The sequence below is a fragment of the Rhineura floridana genome, chromosome 6, assembly GCF_030035675.1.
Source record: "Rhineura floridana isolate rRhiFlo1 chromosome 6, rRhiFlo1.hap2, whole genome shotgun sequence".
NCBI lineage: Eukaryota > Metazoa > Chordata > Lepidosauria > Squamata > Rhineuridae > Rhineura > Rhineura floridana.
Genome location: NC_084485.1, coordinates 155,899,180 through 155,921,030, shown reverse-complemented (window position 1 = coordinate 155,921,030; position 21,851 = coordinate 155,899,180). Strand labels below are relative to the sequence as shown.

The 21,851-nt window shown below is 42.6% G+C and overlaps 1 pseudogene; it reads left to right on the top strand.

Moving 5' to 3' along the window:
• Positions 1-20,914: 20,914 nt before the first annotated feature.
• On the top strand, positions 20,915-21,033 carry LOC133388262 (5S ribosomal RNA; annotated as a pseudogene).
• The last annotated feature ends 818 nt before the right edge of the window (positions 21,034-21,851 follow it).

Below are 21,851 nucleotides of genomic sequence, written 5' to 3'. Positions count from 1 at the left end.
GCATTTATCACTTCCCTGGCCCAGCCGGCTGTTCCAGCCCTGCCAGCTTTCACTAGCCAAGAGGGGCAAGGATCCAGTACAGAGGTGGTTGCACGCACCAGTCCAAGCACCTTGTCAACGTCCTCAAGCTGTACCAATTGAAACTCATCCAATAAATGAGGACAAGACCGTGCTCCGGATACCTCATTAGGTTCAACTGCCATAATACTGGAGTCTAAGTCCCGGCAGATGCAAGAGATTTTATCGTGAAAGTGCCCAGCGAACTCGTTACAGCGGGATTCTGAAGATTCTATAATATCCTGAGGGCTAGAATGTAAAAGCCCTCGGACAATTTTAAAGAGCTCCGCTGGGCGGTTGAGAGATGATTTAATAGTGACTTCCGGGAAGGGTGACTTAGCCTGTGCCTGCTTTTGAGACGGGCTCCTGCCTCAAAAGAAGCTTATTCAGATATATCAGTCAGTTTTTTCTTTTTTTTTGACTGATTAAACTTCTCCCGGGTAGGGAGAAACGAAGAGATTAACCTCAAAGCCTATTTTTGTTGGGACGACCAGATCTCATTAATTTATGGGACGAGGTCCAGCCGACGAAGGTGGGACGGATTTTCAACAGCAAGCTCTATCTGATAAAGCGAACGTACATCTTATCTTCTAAGAGAGAACGCACTAACAGGCAAGCACCCTTCTTTCTATATTTTTCTTTTACTTGACTTAAATTGTTGCTGTTTAAAAGAGATTTGCCAGATTGATCGGTTTTTGACATCTCACTGGGGAGCCATAACTTCTCTCTGCTACGCACTAATTAATAGCTTATCTCTGTTTTTGTTGCAAAAAGCTGTCCTGGATTTGCATTCTAAAGATATACACAGAAGAGGGATTTCTATTCCAGATTTTTATTTTGAAGAATATTATATTGTCTGAGACTACTCTCTTTTTGGTCTATTTTATTTTGACGAATCTGTTTCTTGACGACTGCCATTAATTGTTTCGATCCTGGGAACTGCATTTTGTTTACTTAACTATGGAGAGATAAGGCTGTCTGCTCTGTTTATACTGTGATGTCACCAAGTTTGGAGTATTAACCCAATTGTTGCTGAAATAAGAAGTGGTTTTCCTATATTTTTCTTTTAAAATGGCAATTAAGAAAGTGGCTGAGAATCTGGAAATAACTATGTTTCAGAAAATAATGGATGAGATTGAGATAACGAAACAAAACCTGCGACAGGGTTGTAAGGAGCTGAAAATTGAATTGAGTAAAATGACGCAGGAGATTAAAGATATAGGGGTCCCTGTGAGAGAGGTGACCCTGGAAGGGGTCCCTGTGAGAGAGGAGACCCCGGAGATTGGAACAAACGTGGAACAGGAAAAAGATTTGGAGTCTATGGACTTTAGAAATAAAATCTATTGTTTGGAGATACAGGAGATTAAAGATATAGGGGTCCTTGTGAGAGAGGAGACCCTGGAGACTGGAACAGGGGTCCCTGTGAGAGAGGAGACCCTGGAGACTGGAACAGGGGTCCCTGTGAGAGAGGAGACCCCGGAGATTGGAACAAACGTGGAACAGGAAAAAGATTTGGAGCCTATGGACTTTAGAAATAAAATCTATTGTTTGGAACTCAATGTTATCTCTGAAGAAATTAATGAAGATTCTAGAGATAAAGTTATCAATGGCATGGATAATCTTCTGGACTGGAATGATGTGATGGAGCCCAATATAGAGAAAATCTATGGAATTAACTGCAGCCATGTGACAATGGAAAAACTTTCAAGAGATGACCCAGTGTATTTTGAAAAAAAGAACAGAGATATGATTTTACAGCAGTATTTCAGCAACCTATTCAGAATGGATGGCAAGAAAATATTTGGGATAGAGGTAATTCCTATCAGACTCTTACTATATGACTATGGCTTTGACAGCAAGATTATTATGGAATACTGATAATGGAAGATTGGATACTGAAATTACTGGACTTAATAAGACTACTGAAGATGGAAGATGGAAAATGGAACTAATAGGGATAATAGAACAATGGCTACTGAAATTACTGAACCTAACAGATTCTGATGTGATGGATTAATTGAAATGTTTATTTTGACTATGGTTATGACAATAAGATTATCATAATTAGTAATGAGATGGATTAATCGATATGCTTATCTGGAAAAAAAAAATTGATAGATATATTTCTTAAAGAATTGAAACCTCTCTTTGACTTTTTGTGGAAAGAATAAAGTAATGTTTATGAGATTTGATGATTAAGTAAGATAACTATTGGAGGAAAGTGATTTTATAATATGACTTAAGAGACAGGATTGTTATATATTATAGACTTATAACTGATCTGATCTTTGACAAATGGGAAGTCAATATTTTACTCTTTATTTTTTATTTTTATTTTTATTTTTATTTTATTTTATTTTTTTTGTTTAACTATTTTTGATTTTGTTTTTTGTCTTTGAATGTTTTATGATTTCGTCTTGTATGTTTTATGAAAATTTGAATAAAAATTATTGAAAAAAAAAAAAAGAGAGATGATTTAATAGTGGCAGCAAAGTATCGCTTTTTCGCTGCCCTCACCGCTTCTGTATACAACTTAGTGGAGGCACTTACCAAGGCGTAATTGCATCCGTCAGGAGTACGCCTCCATCTGCACTCAAGCCTCCTCCTCTCTTGCTTCATCGCTCTCAGCTCCGGGGTATACCACGGGGCTGCATGAGCTCTGCATGGGATAGGGCGCGCAGGAGCGATCGTGTCCACGGCCCGGGTCATTTCCGTGTTCCACAGTTCGACCAGGGCTTCGACAGGAGCGCCTGTCTTATCAGCCGGAAAATCCCCCAGAGCCCTTTGGAAACCCATAATGATAATCACACTGCCCTCAACTCCATTTGAACATATTAAGAAGCGCCCCTGCTCCCCTCTGGATCAGACAGAGGCCTCTTTAGTCCAGTTTTCCACAGGGGCCAGTTGGGAAGCCAACAGTATCAGAGGAATGACATACCCCTCTCTGACTGTCGTTTTCAGCAACTGGTATTAGAATCAAGTTGGCACTGAGGAGCACCAACTGAGAATGCTAAAAAATTGTTTTCAAGAGTTCCAAATTGGCTCATTTGTATTTTTATTGGTGCACATGCATTTTCTTTTTAGAATGTCTGCGCACTCTCATAGTGCTACTCGGGAATTGTAGCCCAGGGGAAAGCAGCTTTGGTGGCTACTGAGGGATGGAATGATCTGTCAATTTCGGTCTTCTCCCAGTTTCTCATTTTCCTGATCTTAAACTCAATTCTCCACATTTCTGTAGCAATTTGTTCTATCTTTTTTTTTAAAAAAATCCACTTGAAAATTCTTCATCACTTTACTGCAAATTTTCCTAATAAATAATTTTTGTATGCAGTTTTGACTAATGTACACATTTTTGCAGCAATTTATGCTAATATTTTGCATTTTTGTATGTTATTTTCACCAATATATTCATTTTGTGCACACCTTCCCCAATATACGCATTTTCGTAAATATTGCTTACAGAGCAGCAGAAGTGCTGGGAAGCTAGCAGAGGGAGGGGGCGGCGGAGGAGCTGGCAGAAAGTTCCACGGGGATCCTCCTCCCACTCGGGAGCCACCAGCCTGACTGAATGACACGAGGTGGCCTGACAAACAGACCTCCCAGGGAGTAGGCACTCCCTGTAGGCCACAATGGAAATAAATAAAAAAATTATCGCTCCAGTGTTTTGGCCAATGGTGTTTGAAGGGGGATCAGGATGCAGGGGTGTATTGCCAATTACCGCAAGAAACTTGATGTACAAGGAGATTAGAAATGACACGTGAATGGCCTCTGTCCCCTAATTATTGCCCCTTAACCCGATTTATGGGGGTGCTGATTGCTGTTGCACTCTGTTACTGCTGGGAAGCTCAAAATGCAGGCTCCCTGACACAATCACAGCATTTGGGAAGTTTCCCTATGCCTCTGTGCTCAAAACAACACAGAGTCTGGGAAGTTTTGTTCAAGTAACCAAAACAGTGCAACGTGTCCCACACTTCTGCTCTGTCAGATGAGATTATTTATTTCTCAAGCTTTCTCAAGCTTGAAGAGGTGATGAGCTAATTGGCTTATGAATGTTCTTACTTGGCTGATGTAAACAAGTAGCCTGATAATCAAAGCAAGCAAGCAAGCAGCTGCATTCTCAAGCCCAAGATGTCATGAGGACAGGATCAGGAGACATCACCTGAGGGGGGAACCAGCTACCTGAATGATGGGAAGATAGTGATCTAATAGGTGTAAGGTGCCCCCTCCCAGGGGGTCTTTGAAGGATAAATAGAGGACCCCCTAGATCAGGAAGATTAAGCCTCCAGGGGCTGAAGAAGCCCCAAGATACCATCAAGGTTAAGCCTTCAGGGGGCTAACAAAGCCCCAAGATACCAGCAAGATACCATCAGCAAGAAGACCAAGCTTCAGTTTCAAGCAAAGTTTCCGGCAAGAATCCACACTGCAGCTGTTTAAAGGCTTCCAGCTGCAGGGCAAACCTAAGAGCAACTAAAGACAAGGAAGGGGGGAAGCAGAGACGCATTGCCCTTAGCTTCAAGTTTAGTGCTTTATTACTTGCAAAGGGTATCTGTAACTCCTGCTTTAATAAACCCATCATTTCCCCACAGCCAGCTGTGTTCATGATCTCTTCGAAATTCCAGACTCAATAGTCTAATACTTGGGGAGGGGCTAAGCATTTGGCATTACAAGGGGAAGGCTTTGAACATGAGTAGGATCTTGTGTAAGTTCTCCCCATGACTTCACCCCCACCATCCCTCCGGAACACCCCATTTTCAGGGCTTCAGCTGGCTTTTGCCAGCCCTCCATCCACTGGACTGGCTATTCCTGCTGGATCCCCGGTCGCACTCGCAGGCTCCTAGTGGAGCCACATCGCTGCCGCGGCAGAGGGCTGCTGCCAGTGGAGTCCAGCACAGCCTGGCACAGCTGGGAGCCTCCCATCACAGCCTGCATTCTGCGGCATCCAATTCACCTCAGCCTGGCGGAAAGGTGGGCTGGATTGCACCCTTAGCTGGAGAACTGCATTGCAAAATAGGATAAGTGCAAATTTCAAAGGATGCTTGTGCTTTCGTTCTCATATTTTCAGAAAGTACAAATTTGATAAATTTAGCTTTAAAGGTGAACTGAATCAAATTTCTCCCCCATCCTGCTCTATGTAGGTAGCAGCTGTCACCCAGAAGGAAGCATGTATTGACAAGAGACTCCTCCAGTTTCCTCCCAGTGCAACCTGGGTAAAAGCAGAGAAGGAACCTGACAATATAGGATTTTAAAACACAAGATTTCCCCCCTCAGTGGTTGAGCTTGTAAACTGCTTTGAAAGTTGCCTTGATGTGATACAAGCCCTTGTCCATATGGACAAGGGCTTGTATCACATCAAGACAACTTACCTGACATTTTCAAACTTAGAAGAACCTGGGCCAATTAATTGCTCAAGAATCAAGGTATTGTTCTGTAAATTACCTTCCAATTTTCAAAAAAGTCTAGCAACAGGATCAATCAATGACAGTTTCATCAAGAATAAAGGGGTCTAAGAACTCAGCTTCTGAGCATGCACCAACAGTAGCAGCTGGCTTTGAGTCTAACCTAGTTTGATGAACTCAGATTGCGAAGGTGCAAGATCAATACATCGGTCCCTCCTAACAGAAAAACCAAGTATTGAGTGATAACAATATTACAGCCAAAATAGGACCACTCAAAAGCAAAGAGGGAGATTTCAGCAAGTGTGGGGGAACATTGAGATTTGTAGAAGTACCAATTTATAGTTCCAAAAACCAAACAAACCTAAAGTGGGGGGGGACTCTTCCTCCAAACAATCCAGCAAAGACTGGAATAGAGACACACTTACTGTTGTGCCGTTTCCAATGCATCTCTATCTGTCTTTTCTGAAAATGAAGGCACACCACACTAGTCAAACTCAGCTCCTATTTATTCTAATTCCCTGGTAGGATCCACTTGAGTGCAGGGTTTTTTTTAGTTCAGCTTCAGGCAGATTTCACAACTGATTGGTAAATCAACCCATTTGTCTCCAGGTGTGGCCAATGGAAACACTTTGCTGCAGGCTTAGGCAGAGACAGTGATTGGCCCAATGCTTTGCTGTGGGGGGTCCTGAAAGGTCTCAAGGCAGCAGTGGGGCAGGGAGGTGGGGCCACCAGAGGGCAGAGTCACTTCAAAACACAGTCAGAAAGCAACTTTGAAGCAACTAGCGTGCCCACAGTCTGGAAACTTGTCAAGTCACTCCTCTTGCTTCTCCTCCTCCAACCTTTTCATGATATTCCACACACTCTTCTCCTGATTCATCATAGGAAAGGGAGAATATTCTTTTCCCTGCAGCTCTATTTTATTATTTATTTATTTCAGAATGTATAAACTGCTGTAGATTCAAGGAGTACCGAGTGGTGTATAGAAATAGAATATAAAACATATTACAAATCATAAAACATTACGAAAACATAAAAGCCACAAGAATTAAACGCTGCAGAAATGAAATAGACTAATTTGGGAAAGTTTGGGAGAAAAGAAAGGTTTTCAACAAATGTCAAAAACATAACATTTGCATCACTTCTAAGGGAAGACAATCCCAGAGAATTGGTGTGCATGCTCAAGTCACACTGCATGTTTTACTGAACCATCAACAGATTTTCATCCACAAATCCACCCCTCTACATAATCTTACCCATAAGCCCTTCCTCTTTCTTTTTTAGCTATTACATACATAAGACATGAAGGTTCCCTGCACCTTATAAGAATGGGGTGTGCATGCTTGTGACCAGGTTGACTGAGCATATATTCTTTTACTTTTTAAACCCTTGGGTATTATTGAATTTGTGGTGTTCAAATATGAACATGTCTCATATTTGAAATCATGCAGGGAAAATAAAGAATAAACCCAACAATTTATTTATATAGATGTGCTGAGGAGTGCGGGGAAATCTCTTATAATAATAATAATAATAATAATAATAATAAAATTTTATTTGTGAGTCGCCTATCTGGCCGAGTTAACGGCCACTCTAGGCGACGTACAACTTCACAGTAAAAATACAATAAAAGCCAGTAAGGACCACAACAATAATAATATTACCATATTAAAAACTAACCCACCCCAGAGGTCCCGTAGGCCTGCCTGAACAGCCAGGTCTTTAAGGCCCGGCGGAAACCTATCAAGGAAGGGGCATGGCAGAGGTCAAAAAGAAGGGAGTTCCAGAGGGTGGGGGCCACAATCGAAAATGCCCTCTCTGGTCCGCATCAGCCTCGCTGTCTTAACTGGCGGGACCGAGAGAAGGTCTTGTGTGGCTGATCTTGTTAGGCAGCATAATTGGTGATGCTGGAGGCGCTCCTTCAGATAAACTGGGCCGAAACCGTATAGGGCTTTAAAGGTCAACACCAACACCTTGAATTGGGCCCGGTAAACAACTGGTAGCCAGTGTAGATCTATTAACACCGGAGTGATATGATCACGGCGACGGCTGTTCTTAATCAAACATGCCGCCTCATTCTGTATCAGTTGTAATTTCCGGACTGTTTTCAAGGGTAACCCCACGTAGAACGCATTACAGTAGTCTAAGCGAGAGGAGACCAGGGCATGTACCACCCGTGGGAGCAGATGGACAGGAAGGTAGGGTCGCAGCCTCTGTATCAGATGTAATTGACACCAGGCTGCCCGGCTCACTGCCAAGACCTGAGCCTCCATGGACAGCTGGGAGTCAAGAATGACCCCAAGGCTGCGGACCTGGTCTTTTAAGGGTAATCTTACCCCATTGAACACCAGGTCTATATCCCCCAACCTACCCCTATCTCCCACGAGCAACACCTCGGTCTTGTCGGGATTTAGTTTCAGCCTATTCCTTCCCATCCATTCACTTACGGATTCCAGGCACTTGGACATGGTATCCACAGCCAACTCTGGTGAGGACTTAAATGAGAGATAGAGCTGAGTGTCATCCGCATATTGGTGGCACCGCAGCCCAAATCTCCTGATGATGGCCCCCAGCGGTTTTACATAGATGTTGAATAGCATGGGGGAGAGGATAGAACCCTGTGGCACTCCACAATTGAGAGGCCAAGGGTCTGAGACCTCATCCCCCAATGCCACCCGTTGGCATCTGTCTGAGAGATAGGAACGGAGCCACCGTAGAACAGTACCCCCTATTCCTAATCCTTCCAGGCGATCCAACAGGATACCGTGGTCGACGGTATCGAAGGCCGCTGAGAGATCCAGGAGGACAAGGAAGGTATATTCTCCCCTATCCAACGCCCTCCTCATATCATCCACCAGGGCGACCAAGGCTGTTTCAGTTCCATGTCCAGTCCTGAAACCCGATTGGAATGGATCTAGATAATCCGCTTCATCCAAGTGTGTCTGTAACTGTTTGGCCACCACTCGCTCAATCACCTTGCCCAGAAATGGTAAATTAGAGACTGGGCGGAAGTTATTCAACTCTTGGGGATCCAAGGAGGACTTTTTCAAGATGGGCTTTATAACTGCCTCCTTGAGGGCTAATGGCATTGCACCCTCTTCCAAGGAAGCATTCACCACTGCCTTGATCCCTTCGCTCAGTCTCTCTTTGCAGCTCATAATGAGCCATGAGGGGCAAGGATCCAGCAGACAGGTGGTTGGCTTCACAGTAGAGAGCACCTTGTCCACTTCCTCAGAGGGAAGAGGCTGAAACCGATCCCACCGGACCGGAATGCAACTGGCCGGCTCTGGCTCGCTTCCTGTCTCCACGGCGTACGGAATCATGCTCCTCAGGTGCTCGATTTTATCGGCAAAGTGTTTAGCAAATGTGTCACAGGAGGCTTTAGAATGCTCCGTGGGTTCCTGAGCAACTGGACCGACCAGATTTCGGACCACTTGGAACAACCTCCTGGGACAGCACTCTGCGGACGCAATAGAGGCAGCAAAGAATTCCCTTTTTGTTGCCTTTGTTGCCACCTGGTAGGCAGCAATTGCTGCCCTAACCAGTGTCCGATCATCTTCAGAGCGAGATTTCCGCCACCGGCGCTCTAGTCGTCTCACCTCCTGTCTCAGACCCCGGAGCTGTGGTGTATACCAGGGTGCAATCTGAGCTCTATTCAGGGGGGAGGACGTTTTGGTGCCACCCGGTCTACTGCCCTTGGTGTGCTTATCTCCTCTTAAACTGTGATATCTTTGTAGAATATGGTCAGAGGCCACAGTGGCTTCTAGACAGCAGTTCTGCAGTAGCTGAAGCTCTGATTTGTCAGAGATTGCCCCCTGGGGTCCTTTGACCTCAGCAACCCCAAGGGGGTGCCTTTGCTTTCGAAAACAGTCCCAATTCCCTAGGCCACTGCTTCCCAGGCAAACACTCACTTTCCCAGGGTTAGTTTATACCTAACACCAACCCTAGAAGGTAGACTGCCACCACCCTTTTATATAGTCCTTCACTCTGAGTAAGGGGAAACTCAAAGCACTATCTGAAATCCTAGAGCAGATCTATTGTTAAACTCCTTGTTCTGGAGCATTAACCTAAATTCATCAACAGTAGTCAGTAGGGTGTGGTCAAGGTCTAGATTTAGAGTCATTAACTCCAAGCAATACACACCATTAAGAAAAGGTAGTTTATTTAAAAGAAAAGTACATATAATAATAATAATAATAATTTAATTTTTAGGCTGCCTATCTGGCCGAAGCCACTCTATAAAAAAAGAGCAGCTTTCCTTTAAAGCCAATTACCCTCAACGGGCTGAGTAAGAGATACATTTACATAACACTGTGAGAGATTCAAGCAGACAAAGAAAATAAGAAAGCTCACCTATCCTAGTTAATACTCACTTTGTAGTCTGATAGCCTGGTTCCTGAAGGCTGTTATTGAAATCCATAGACGAAACAAGATAGATGAAAGGGGGGAACAAGTAACTGAAGGATCACCTTCATCTTATGGTGTTTAGCTGGCAAGAGGGAGGGGGCCAATTAGCCATCCTAGGCGCCCCTTCTGTGATCACCTTCTTTGAAGATAAGGAGGCTAGACAGTCACACCAAGCGGTCCCTGATCTGCAATACCCAAACTCCTGACTTGATTTCAGGAAGCAGATAAGAGATAACAGATAGGACTCAGCTGCATCTTCTTGATGTTGAGCCATTTGCAGCTGTCTTGCACTAAAACACTTGGGTTTCCCCAGCACAGAGTATCCCGGAGGTCTTTGCAACAAAGCCCCCCAGAATTCCCTCTGGTTGAGCCATTTTAGCTTGACCATACTTAGCTATTCTTGACATGATTGTCCCAGAAAAAAGAACTTTCCTTTATTCCAGCTCACTATGGTGCCCTGACTTCACTAACCATAAGGTGTGTGGTGGAATCATAACTACAGCCACAAACTCTCTCTTTCTCTGAAAACCACAAAAGCATCACAGATTCTTCCATAGAAAGATTCAATAAATATGAGATATTAGTTGATTTTCATTAGAAGTAACTCTCTGGGGGAGCAGAGAGATTCTTACACAGAGTTCAGTTTCCTTGGAATGAAGGTCACTGGAGACTGTGTTGTCTATATGGTTATGGAGAGATCAATAATATTATAATATTATAATGATATAATATTATTTATGGAGAGATCAATAATAAAGTAGGTCAAACAAAATGTATCCCTAGCAATGCAATGCACAATATGCTAAGCTATGTCGTGCACCAGAGTGACCTGCATCCAGAATTTCAGATGAAATTTCAGACTTGTTTCATCTCTCCCCTCAGTTTCCTAATCAAAAATGGTAATAAAATGGTCTGTCTCCAGAGTGGAAACACCTCCATCTTTCAATGCAAGCATAACGTGGGAAGGGTAACACATGCAGACATGGAAGATGTAGACTTTCTCAGATCTGTTGATACAAAATTGCTATGTTTTTCATATCAAAACCTTTTCTTGCACGTTTTTGGGTTTTTAATAATAGTGACATGTAACAGTCCAAATACACAACCCCAGGTCCCAATTGGGATGACGGAGGGATTAGATCAATTGGCCCTCTCTATAAAACAATTGGCCCTATCATGCCACGTTGTACCAAATATATGCATTTTGGGGGGAAATGGAAATGGACTGCCTTCAAGTCGATTCTGACTTATGGCGACCCTATGAATAGGGTTTTCATGGTAAGCGGTATTCAGACAGGGTTTACCATTGCCTTCCTCTGAGGCTGAGAGGCAGTGACTGGCCCAAGGTCACCCAGTGAGCTTCATGGCTGTGTGGGGATTTGAACCCTGGTCTCCCAGGTTATAGTCCAACACTCTAACCACTACACCACACTGGCTCTCATATGCATTTTAACAGGAGGAATTAATCATACTGTCATAGGATTGGGGGGTTGGTCTGGATGATGTCTTTGGATCTCCTCCAAACCTGCAATTCTGTATCTGTAAGATGTAATCTACAGTGGTGAACTGGCCAAACCAGTCTCTTTGTTAAGGTAATGGGTTGGGCCAAGTCTGACAAGTATCCCATGTACATTGCAAGAGTTGACCATGTTGCCATAGTAACAACTGGCTGGAGATGCTTCTCAAGAGGGGTTGCCACCCCTCACTTTGCTGGAGGTAATCTTGTAGGTAGAACAATGGCCCAGCAGCCAGTCTTGGCTAGTCTCGTCTGGAACTGGGAAGAGACAGAGAGGCTTGACCTGCTCTCTGTGCTGAATACAAAGCTATGGCTTTGTGAACTCCCCTAGAAACCTAACTGCGAAAACAAGATCTGTTGGGGTGTTAGTGCTGTGAGCTCTTTCATTTCGTGCCAAGATTGTATATATATATAAATAAAACCATACAGACAACACAGTCTCCAGTGGCCTTCATTCCAAGGAAACTGAACCCAGTGTAAGTGCTGGAACCCCCCTAGAGTCTTTCACTGCTCAGAGCTTGGGGTGTGCACAACAGTATACTCCAAAGCACTGAGTTAGGAGTGTGAGATGCGGTTTTGCATATGCAAGCCCAAGAACTGGTGCCTGGGTGGAGCCTCTTTCCCTTTGAGAGCAAAACAGACCTTCAGAGTTGGGGGAAGGGAAAATTAATTTACATAATTACAATAAGTCCACAAAAGCTTATATTACAATAAATCTGCTAATATTTTAAGATGCTATCAAACTCCCCACTGCTTGAGCAAATTTGCAGTAGCCTTACTCCTCCCCAGGGAAATCAGGACCCAAATTTCTGCCTCACCTTTTGCCAAGCTCAAGTGACTGGCTTACAACTCTGCAAAGAGACTACAGAGAAAGGTTGTCTACGTAAGGTCAGCCCTGATCAGACAGAAATAGGCCCTTGGGTACGGAACTGTATTCCCTGTGTCTGCCAAGCCACAGTTGTTATTTGGCTTGGCAGATTCTCATCTATCATCACTGAGAAACTTGTGGGCAAAGTAGCTTAATTCAGTATCTACAGGCGACATGCCCTGTGGGGCATGTGGTTAATATGGCTGCAGTCACTGCTCACACCCCAGAATGCACTGCCAAACATAGAACCGGAGGGCAAGCAGAAGTCACAGAAATAGTTAGGGCTGCCAGACAACTGGGACTGACCCAGAGTGCAGAAAATTCTCTACTTTGTGAGGAACAAACCCTATCCTTTACAGAGAAGGTGGAGGAATAAAGAGTGTATGATGAGATGACTCAGAGAAATTAAGGAGTTCTAAGTTGAGTTCCCCACGCTTCATAACAGCTTCTGCTTGTTCTGTCTGTATTAGACACATACGTGTGTGTGTGTGTCTAATACATATATATTTATACACACAGAGATTACACCCAGTGTATTTAATGGAAACCAATTTTAAAAAACAAACTTCATTTAGCAAAACCTTTAAACTATATATGAAGTTTATTTTTATAAGCTAAGAAGCAGAACAAAAGAAAACAACTAAAGGAAATGAAAGGTAAGGCATGAAGACAGAAGTCAATTTGTGAAGTCAAATATCTTCAATTGTAAAATCAAAGTCAACTTTGGATAGTGTTTTTGAGCAGTGGCTATGGTCAGAGAGAAATTAATGGGAGAGGAGGGAGGGGAGGGAGGGGAAAGAGTGGAGAGGGAAGGAAAACACAGGTTTGATCATTTGCATGCTCTTAGGATAGGTGAAACTGACCATGGGGGAGGAGGAGGAGGAGAAGGGGGAGAGAAAAAGGGCTGGAGTGGGGAGGAGAGGAGGAGGGGAGAGGAGAGGGGGAGGGGAGGGGAGGGGACAGGGGGAGGGAACAGGGGCAGGTGGGTGGGGATAGGAGGGAGGAGGAAGGGAGGGAGGTTTGATCATTTGCATGCTTATTAAGTTCAATGGGATTTACTCCTGTGCAATCATGCTTCGGATAGGAGAAACTGACCTGGGGAGGGGCAGGGAGGGAGAAGGAGGGGGAGGGGAAGAGATTGGGTAGGTGGGCACTGGGCAGAGGAAAAGCCTCTTTCCAAAAGGAAAACATGAACAGTATCATTATTTTTTGGGTTCCCCCCCACCTTTTTATTCTACAGCAGACACATGTGTCTCCCATCTAAATTTAAACCAAAGCTGTCCCTGGCCATATCCACACCAGACCTTTATTCCACTTTAAACAGTCATGGCTTCCCCCAAAGAATCCTGGAAGTGTAGTTTGTGAAGGGTGCTGAGAGTTGTTAGGAGACACCCTATTCCCCTCACAGAGCTACAGTCCCCAGAAGAGGGGCTGACGGTTAAACCACTCTGGCCACTGGAGCTCAGGCAATGGAATAGGAGTCTCCTAACAATTCTTGGCACTCTTCACAAACTACACTTCCCAGAATTCTTTGGGGGAAGCCATGACTGTTTAAAGTGGAATAAAAATCTGGTGTGGGTGTAGCCCCTTGATTAGCCAAGCCAAACAACTGTGAGTCTGGCTTTTAGAACACTAACAGTTGGTTCTTACTGAGCATGCCTGTGCTTATCATAGACACCAATGTTAATTTTCTTAAATTAATTAAAAATCAGCCATTCATTTTAAAAAAACTTTTAAACTGCAGAAGATGACGGTCAGCATATGGGGCAAGGTCAGGAATAGTATTACATGTACTCTATGAACATGGCTGATTCTTATATATATATCAACAAATTATGAGACCAGTGACAGAAAAAAGTCCAGCAGGGGCTTGGATTTTTTTACTCTTGTTTTACACTGTGAATTCTGGATTCTCTCTGAGTGTTTTGTGTATTGCCATGAAAACTTAAAGAGTTGTTAAGCAAGTGTTTCTGGGTTCAGGACTATACGTTTTATAAGATTTTGTTTTGAAATGAGTTTATGGGAAGCAGCAGAATGGTATGGGGGCATTTTCAATTTAACATCGCGGAATGTGCAAAATCTATGCTGGCTATAGGATACAGCCACTCTTGTGGCTAAAATTTGTATTGTTTTTATGGTGTTTTGTGTTTTTTATTATGCTTGTTTATATTGTTGTACACTGTCTTGATATTTTATATGACTTAGCGTTGTATAAATATTTTTATCAATAAATAAGGTCTTGCCTAGCATTCATCCTGAGCTCTGCACAAGGACTGGCCTCACCTAGAATGAGGTCAGGGGTTGCATCATAACAGAGACACCCAAGTAACCAAGGATGTATCTGGAATCCTCAATGAGAAGATCAGTGATGATAGACAAGGTGCCCTGAAAGACAGCTTGCCTACCACTGCTCATCATTCCTCAAATGTGTAGTTGTAGGCAATCTTGCTATGGCACATTCTCAGTTCATGCAGGGCGAAGGTGAAGCCCACCAAGCCTGGCCAGCAGCCTCCATAAAATTAGTGTGCACCTGAAAACATATCCCAGAATCCCCTGAAATATGCAGAAGCACAAAGGGCTCTTGCTCAATGAGCTAATATAGATAGTTTCCTGAATGCAGTAAGAAAACTACTATTACTTTGTTGACCACTCAAGTCCAAGGGCTAGCAACTAGCTTTGGGGGGGGGGCAGGCAGGGATAGCATGGTGTCTCAACCACACCACCCCCACCTGAAGTTGCCCAACGCTAGGAAAAGAAGTAGATATAGTAGCTTTATAAGGAGCAGTAGCATGGGATTGGCCCTCTGGAGGAAGTTTGCCTGATTAGCAGGAGGATTTGGGATCTGGCACTAGACACATGAACTACCTGAAGCTCTCCTTTTCTGACCAAGAGCCCTTGTGCTGCAGGGAGCAGGGGACTAATGCCTGAGCTGCAGCATTCCTGATTCAAGCCCTGGGTGCAGCCAAGAATGGTGGACGTCACACTTTTGTCTTAACAGCCAGAACCTGGCCATTCCAAAAAGTCCAATTGTGACAGACAGCCAGATAAGAGGCGGGGTGCTGTCTCTTTAAGACCTCTTTCTGCATCTGTCCATCACTCTTTATGGCCAAAATACTGTCCTCATTATACGCCTGGCTAGTTGAAGGCTGGCCCCAGAGGTAGAAGGATGATGTCCAAACCTCCTAATGGAGCTTGACAGTAGTGAGATTAAAAGCACGAACATGCCATCCAGAAAGAGCTGAACCATAAAATAAACCTTTTGCTTGGGATATGTGGTGGTGGGGACTCCAACAGAGTGATTAAAGAGCAGTGGGGGTGGAATTGGAAGGGGGAAGATATATATTTCACCGCAGAAAAAGCAGAGAGCAGAAGTAAAAAAAACCCCAGAAGTCCATGTTTGCTGAAATGTATTTGTGGCCTCATCCTCAAAGGTACTTTGTTGTTTGTTGTTATGTGCCTTCAAGTCGATTACGACTTATGGCAACCCTATGAATCAGTGACCTCCAAGAGCATCTGTCGTGAACTGCCCTGTTCAGATTTTGTAGGTTCACATTTGTGGCTTCCTTTATGGAATCAATCCATCTCTTCCTCTTTTTCTACTCCCTTCTGTTTTTCCCGGCATTATTGTTTTTTCTAGTGAATCATGTCTTCTCGTGATGTGTCCAAAGTATAATAACCTCAGTTTCATCATTTTAGCTTCTAGTGATATAAAAACACATATGTGGCACAGTAAGACGCAAATGAAATGGAAACAAGAGATTCGCCACTTTTTACTATTCAGTTTAAACTAATGGATTTGACATTGTAATTCAAAATGAAGTTGAAGTGAGAGTACTGGCAAATATTCAGAAGTTCAAACATTCAAATTGTGAAATTCATATTTTGAATGTAAAGTTTAAGATTTTAATGACACTCAAAGCTCAAGTGCTTTCGGCTTGTTGGCATTTCTTGATTGATTTTACTCTGGCAGACATCAAATATCACAAGCTATCAATGGTCCGGTACTAAATGTCACTCCATGGAACAGAGTCAGCATGGCTTCTGCAAGGGAAAGTTCTCTCTCACTAACTTATTCAAATTCTTTGAGAGTGTCAACAAGCACATAGATAGAGGTGATCCAGTGGGCATAGTGTACTGAGACTTTCAAAAAGCTTTCAACAAGGTACCTCACCAAAGACTCCTGAGTAAGTTTAGCAGTCATAGAATAAGAGGAAAGGTCCTCTTGTGAAGCAGGAATTGGTTAAGTAACAGGAAGCAGAGAGCAGGAATAAATGGTAGTTCTCCCAATGGAGGGATGTAGAAAGTAGCGCCTCCAAGGACTGATATTGGGACCTGTGCTTTTAAGCTGGTTCATAAACAATCTAGAGTTAGAGGTGAGCATTGAGGTGGCCAAGTTTGCTGATGATACTAAATTGTTCAAGGTGGTAAAAACAAAAAGGGATTGCGAAGAGATCCAAAAGGACCTCTCCACATTTATTTATATATTTATTATTTGATTTATATCCCGCCCTTCCTCCCAGCAGAAGCCCAGGGTGGCAAACAAAAGCACTAAAACACTCTGAAACATCATTAAAACAGACTTTAAAATACATTAAAACAAAACATCTTTAAAAACATTTTCAAAAAGCTTTCAATACATCTTTTAAAAAAAGGCATTTTATATATATTTGTATGTTGGCAGCTGATGAAGGCGGAAGCTGAAACGTTTTGTCAACATAATAAAAACCTCTGTTTGGTTAATCACAATTACGTTCATATATAGCAAATACAATTCAATGTAAACAAGGGTAAAGTGATGCATACTGGAGAAATAATCTTAATTTCACATATATGCTCATGGGGTCTGAACTAGTGATGACTGACCAGGAACAAGACCTTGGGGTCATAATGGATAGCTTGATGAAGGTGTTGGCCCAGTGTGCAGCAGCTGTGAAAAAGGCAAATTTCATGCTAGGGATCATTAGGAAAGGTATTGAAAATAAAACTGCTGATATCATGATGCCGTTGTATTAATCTATGGTGCAGCTGCATTTGGAATACTGTGTACAGTTCTAGTCGCCTCACCTCAAAAAGGATATTATAAAGGTTCAGAAAAGGGCAACCAGAATGGTCAAGACATGGAGCAACTCCTCTATGAGGAAAAGTTGCAGCATTGGGGGCTTTTTAGTTTAGAGAAAAGGCGAGTAAGAGATGATATGATAGAAGTGTATAAAATTATGCATGGCATGGAGAAAGTGGACAGAGAAACGTTTTTCTCCCTCTCTCATAACACTAGAACTCGTGGACATTCAATGAAGCTGAATGTTGGAAAATTCAGGACAGACAAAAGAAAGTACTTCTACACACAGCGCATAGTTAAACTATGGAATTCGCTCCCACATGAGGCAGTGATAGCCACCAGCTTGGATGGCTTTTAAAGAAGATTAGACAAATTCTTGGAGGACGGGACTATCAATGGCTACTAGCCATGATGGCTGTGCTCTGCCACCATAGTCAGAGGCAGCATGCTTCTGAAAACTAGTTGCTGGAAGCCGCAGAAGGGGATAGTGCTCTTGCACTCAGGTTCTGCTTATGGGCTTCCCATGGGCATCTGCTTGGCCACTGTGAGAACAGGATGCTGGACTAGAAGGGCCACTGGCCTGATCTAGCAGGCTCTTCTTATGATAACATGCAAATACTGTGTAATGCTCTTTTTCAGTGACTAGAAGGACACAGGTAACATGATTATTGCCAGAAACCACTTTAGTCCATGGCTTACCAGTTGTTGCTGACCTCTTATTTTCTGCAGGGGGAGAGTGAGTCCTTCCCATATATGTTGGCAATTCTTGGATCCCTTGTAATGGCAATAAAGCAACGTAGAACTAGAAATGAGAAATCCTTTCATTCATTTTAACATATTATCTTTGAGCTTTTATGGTACAAATTTGCACACACGTCTCCTGTTCCAGACTGAGCTTCATAAGGCGGCTACTAGGGGCTGAGCTGTGATCAGTATCTTGAATTCCAGCCATAGTTGTGTTTAGGAATCAGCAGGCAAGCAGCAGTGGTAGACAGAAGGCATCAGGTCTCTGGACAGGACTCAGAGAAAAGGGATGCAGGGTTAAGGCCAGCAACATGTGACCTAGACTAGAGTTGTGCCAGCACTTTTCAGATCTAAACACCAAGCCAGGCAAGCACAAAGAACTTACTCAAGTGGCATTTCAGACACCCAGCGCCATTTTTAAACCAGGTCCCCAACTTGTAATATATGCAATGTCAGTATGCCAGGCAGGATGGCATCATCCTTGGCCATGGATCCCTGGTTTACTAACACTGTATGTGAGGACAAAGTAACCTGGCTTGAATTAGATGGAGGAATGCACAATTAAGTTCTTCTTGCTAGTTCAGTGACATGTTTATAATTGAGCCGAGATAGTCAGAGATACTGTTCCAGGGAAGCATGGCACCTTGGACCAAACTCGCCTGAGAAGATCAGCACCCACTTCAAGGACTAAGCACTGTCATTCAGAGATGTGCACTCTGGTGGTACTTGTAAGTCTCTATGCACAGTTGCTGCAATCTCTGGCACTAGATTGGCAATGAAGATGGGATGCCAGGAACTGGGGAGTTGCTGCTAGTATCAGGGGACATCATCAGGAGGCTCTTCTGGTGGTGGGTGTTGCAGAAAGCAGGGTCCCTGGGCATTTTTCTCATAATATATGGACGTTTCCACAGGGGAGGGTCCCCTAGTGCCTGCCTCCCAACATCCAAGAAAGGCGAATCTCTACTGGTCTCACACTCTTATGTAGTCCAAGATTCCTTCTATGATATAGATGCTTCAGGAAGTTTTAGGAGAGTATTCATCTCTCTGCTACTCACCCCTAGCCTCTAGCATTTTAAGGTATTTGGGCCACTCAGTGCATTAGGACAGATACCTTGAACATCCTACTTAAAAGCTGCTAATGTTCATATCTTCCAGCATTTGTCTCAGTCTTTTAAAAATTCAGCTATAGGACTGGCCATTACATTCATTCCCCTTTGCATATTTTGCCTCCAAATTACCTGCCTCTTCCTATTCCACAGACAGTTCCTAAAAGCTGTTCTATGCATTATGCATTATGCAGACTGACATGGTTGAAGTCTGGACTGTACCGCTACTATAGTGTAGCCTTCTGTCCCATCCTGCCTCCCCCCAAACAACCACTTCAACAGTAGTGCAATAATTTTAAGACAACCATTTAAAATTATTTCACTACTGGAAGATGACTTTGCATTGAGAAACCACACACAGGCTGTGTTCCTAAACACACTTACTAAGTGAGCAAGTCCCATTGAATACACTAGGGCATATTTCTGAGTAAACATGGAAAGGACATATTTCTCAGTAAATATGCATAGGATGGCACTGGCAGAGGAGATGCTTCCCTAGTTACAAACTGGGTGCTAGAAACATGCCTACTGTAGAAAAGCTAAGTAATCAAAGAGTACTTTTGGTCTGCTGTCTGGCACTCATATCAGGGATCTCTGTCTCCATCACACTCCTATGCCCTCAATATACCTGACATAGAGGCGAAACTTAATTTGCTCTCAAATATTCTTCCCTGCAGATTTTGATGCCAAACAGTTACTGGATAATGACTGAACATTCAACTATTTTAAATTATATTTGACTTGCAGAGAAATCTAATAGTTTCATGTTTGGCAGACTGGTATTTAGTGTCAGATGTGGGTGTGTTTTACATGATACTATTATTTCATTTGTAATATTTAAAATGTCATTCAACTGAAACGCACAAAGGATTACATAAATATAATAATGTCTTACATAAAACATCAAGCAACAGACACAGTAGTTGTTCCAGAGCATCTCTGGGGGAATGCATAGTGCACCCTTCTTTTTCCTCATTTTTTCCTCATTTCTATTGATTCATATCAGCAGAAGTCTCTTAAGGCTTACTCAGTCACTCGCCTATTATTGGAACATGCCTCAACTTCCATTCTTTTACCACCATCTGCATCAGCTTGCCATAATAATTAAGTTGGCAAAAGTTTCCTTTCATATGGGTTGGGTGGACACAATTATTTAATCATCCCAGAAGACATCATGAAGGTATCTGAGGAATACAGTCTACATCTGTGTTGGAATTGCTTTTAAAAATGTTTTTAAACCTTTTTTTTAAAATGTTCTTAAAGCTTTTTTTTTAAAAAAAGATGTTTTGTTTTAATATGTTTTTAAGGATATTTTGTTGTAATATATTTCAAAGTCTGTTTTTATGATGTTTTAGAGTGTTTTTAACGCTTTTGTTTGCCACCCTGGGCTCCTACTGGGAGGAAGGGCGGGATATAAATCTAATAAATAAATAATACATAAATACACAAACTTTGTCACCTATCACTTCCACTCAAATGTTTATATTTTTTGTTTACATTCTCATCAACTATAGTATATATCAGCCCATCTACAGCATTTGATAGATGATATGAAATAGTATGCAATGTCAATTCAAAATGCTGGCCTAATTTAACAAGGTTCTCTTGATATTTAGAATTTGATTGTTAACAGATTATGAGGTTTAATACATCATGTCAACCAAAAATCAAAATTATCAATAAAAACTAAAGCATACAGATTTCAAATTTCACATTCACAAAAAGTATTGCAAAATTTCACAAATATTTATTAATATTGTTTAGGCCTTTAACCATACTACCCTGAACACTCCCGATCTCATCTGATCTCGGAAGCTAAGCAGGGTCAGACCTGGTTAGTACTTGGATGGGAGACCGTCTGGGTATACTGGGTGCCGTAGGCTTTTCCTTCTTTCAGTTGCGGACAAGGAAGGGGCTGGCTTGTGCAGCTGTGGCAAGCTGAGCAGGCCCTAGCCAGCTGGGGAGGACTAGCCTCAGAGGGGGGCAATGGTAAACCCCCTCTGAATACCCCTTACCCTGAAAACCCTACTCATAGGGTCGCCATAAATCGGGATTGACTTGAAGGCAGTCCATTTCCATTTTCCAGGCCTTTAAATGGAAAAATCTGATTTATAAAGCTTATAACTAAATCATTTCTTCTTCATCATCATTTACAATGGAGGAGGAGGACCATGTATACAACAAAAATCAATGTTTAAAATATATCAGAGAAAGCAGCTATTTTCAAAACCTTATTTTGTTATTGCTGTTTCTGTTTTTCTGATGATTCCCATGTTTTCGAGGCTGTCAAAGGCAGGCGATAATGCATCTCTATCTCTCATTAATCTAACTTCTTGTGTAATGTTTTTGGCCACTGCAGTTTTCCATGCATTTTCCTGCCATAATGTATTTAATTATTTTAGAGATTTCCATTTCTGTGCTACAGATAATCTAGCTGCTGTTTTAGGAAATAGAAGCAGCTCCGTAGACTTAATATCTAAATTTGGACCCTCAAACAAAGATAATCGCATTTACTAAGGTGTAAAGTTAATGGGTTCTTTCAAGATCAAAGAAATGTCTTGTTACACTTTTCTCCAGAAAGTTACAACCTCTGGACATGTTCCCTACAGTTGATAATAAGTACCTCTTCGCCCACAGTTACACCAGCAGATTGTGGAAACTCCATTTACAAAATGTGCTAATTGTACTGCATTCCTAGACC